Below are 2,574 nucleotides of genomic sequence, written 5' to 3'. Positions count from 1 at the left end.
TTTATATCCAAAACATTTTCCCCTAACTTTAATGGCGTGTAAATATATAACCTTGGTGTAGGGCTTTTTATTAAAAAAAGAGTTATTCAAAAATATGCTGTAATTGCTGCTATCTTCGGCAACAAAGAAGTGTGTGTTTACGCTTTATTATAATAGTATAGATTTGTAAAATTATCCCTGAAATAGTAATTAACATCAACTGGAATGAATAAAACCCAGGACCATAAACAATTTTACCGCTATATTTAAAGTACGAGCGGACGCATACCTTGACTAAACTATCGCAAAACAGTTGTGCGATTGTCGTTTGTTTCGCAGTCAACTGTTTAGTTGCACAACTAAACATCACGTAGTGTTCGCGCCATATAACCACATCAAAATCAAACCGCGACTAAACAGTTTTGCGATAGTTTAGTCAAGGTGTGCCGCGCGCTCTAAGTATAAAGAAAAAAATGTATATATTTTTTTTTGTTTCAGGTGCCGATTGCATAATAACATATTTCACGCCGTTAATTTTAAGCATAATATCAAGAAAGCATTGATTTGATTTTTTACGACATTTTTTTATTTTTGTTTTTATATTAGACATTTAATTTTGGAATTATTTTGGTGACTGTTCTATTTTTATTTTCGCTCAATTATTTTTGGGAAGTACAGAGACTGTTGTTGTTAAAATCTTAAATAGTTTTAATAAAATTTTTGTAAGAAAAAATGACTTTCTTTATCTCCTTTTTTATTGATAGGTGATCAGATGCACTACAAGTATACTCACAGTATGATGCAATACTTTACAAATAATTCGTATTTAAAAGTTTATCGAAGTCAATCACATTCAAAGAAAGAAATATATTTATGTTTACACAAACGGTATACAAAGTTGACCATTATTCTGATAACCATTTTATGGAAATTCTAGAAAAACATCACAAGTAGAAAGTTTATTTGGCATGTAAAGGAATCTTAAACTTAAATCAAACATTACCAACAGTTTTTTTGCTGTTTTCGAATTAAAAATATGTGAATTTAGAAGATTTGTTTGTGTTGACAACTGTAGTCAAATAATGCAGCATTACAATAATGCATTGCTGAGAAAGAAAATAAAATTCGTTCGATATTACATCTAGAATATTACTTCATGTTCTTCATAATACGAAATATATTATAATAATTTAATCTAAAAGAAATCACGTAAATATAGAGTTTGCTAACTTCGAAACTTTTTTAAAATTTACGCCATAAAATTGTTGACCTATTACGTGCCCCTAAGGGAAACCGACCTGCCAGTTATTAACGTGGGCCAATCGGATTGCAACAAATACGTACACTTGGACCAATAAGAAGCGTTCGTTGAAAACGTCATCAGTCTCTCGGCGAATAGAATTAGCCCACGCTGACTACTAGCGCTAAATATCTGTGACGGCGGCGTGTCAAACTTCAGTTTCTCTCAAGACATCACAAGTGAAGTATTGCGCTGGTTAATCAATTTGCCATTTTTAATTTTGTGTATTAACGTGGCTGTGCGGATATTTCAATAAATCTCAATTTTTAATCGATATCTGATCTATTTTGGTAAGTTTTCTCTATATTTTTTCATTAAAATCTTTAAATTAACTAGATTTTTCCCACTTGGATTTTCTCTAGAATTTTGATTTTCATAGACTTAGAATAATTAATTTGAAGAATCAACTTATTTCTGTGAAGAATATCATGTAGATTAATGAAATAAGGGCTGACATTTTATAAAAAGATAAAGATTTATGCAAAATAACGTTAACGAAATTTCTGGATGCCTGTGGGCCGGCGAGGTTAGCGGCCTACATATACCTCAGGTTCAATATACCGTTAGCTTACTATGACCGTTTGAGCCAAGCTTTATAGACTTTCGATCTCATTTGAATCAAGTTCAATGGAAATTTTACCATTGACCGCTTTCTCGCCGGAGTAGTAGAAGACTACAAAAGTATGACGTGTCCTCGCTTAGGTTACGTGTCCTTGACGTGTAGATTGAACTCTCGTGTGACTGATGTTATAATTCTGATTGTTCTAGATAAGTCGTGTGTTGTATGGTGAAAATGCGGTGGTATATACTGGGACTAGTGTGCGCAGTGGCGCTGGTCTGCGCCGAAGACAAAAAAGAAAAAGATAAAGACATTGGCACCGTCATCGGTATCGACTTGGGAACTACATACTCATGGTAAGTTATTATAATCGATTTTATTTAGTGTTAATTGAATCTTATAAGAATTGTGTTAAACAATATGTTTACTTTGTAGTCCAGTTAAAATGGTCAGATCTTAATACTTATTTTGCATAAACATAGATAATTATTATTTTTATAGTATTTTCTCAAACATACAACAAACAACAAATTGTATGAATGGAATAAGAATTTGGCACTTGTCCAAAGATGATTGTTCAGTATCATTTAATAATAAGATTTTTTTCTTTTTGCCTAGTGTGGGTGTATACAAAAATGGCCGCGTGGAAATCATTGCCAACGACCAGGGTAACCGTATCACTCCCTCTTATGTAGCGTTCACGAGTGACGGCGAGCGGCTCATCGGAGACGCCGCC

General features: G+C 33.0%; 1 protein-coding gene and 1 long non-coding RNA gene across 2 annotated transcripts in view; both read left to right on the top strand.

Moving 5' to 3' along the window:
* The window catches only part of LOC106107760 (delta-aminolevulinic acid dehydratase), a 9,606-nt gene that overhangs the window by 4,573 nt on the left and 2,459 nt on the right, over positions 1–2,574 (top strand). The gene's annotated exons all lie outside the window — the stretch shown is intronic.
* LOC106108072 lies at positions 1,427–2,555 on the top strand. Its single transcript, XR_001225898.1, has 3 exons — positions 1,427–1,569; positions 2,048–2,194; positions 2,457–2,555. It is a non-coding gene; the product is annotated as an uncharacterized LOC106108072 (long non-coding RNA).

The sequence above is a fragment of the Papilio polytes genome, unplaced genomic scaffold (assembly GCF_000836215.1).
Source record: "Papilio polytes unplaced genomic scaffold, Ppol_1.0 DF821845.1, whole genome shotgun sequence".
Taxonomy (NCBI): Eukaryota; Metazoa; Arthropoda; class Insecta; order Lepidoptera; family Papilionidae; genus Papilio; species Papilio polytes.
The sequence above is the reverse complement of the archived record's forward strand: the minus strand, read 5'-3'. Positions and strand labels throughout refer to the sequence as shown.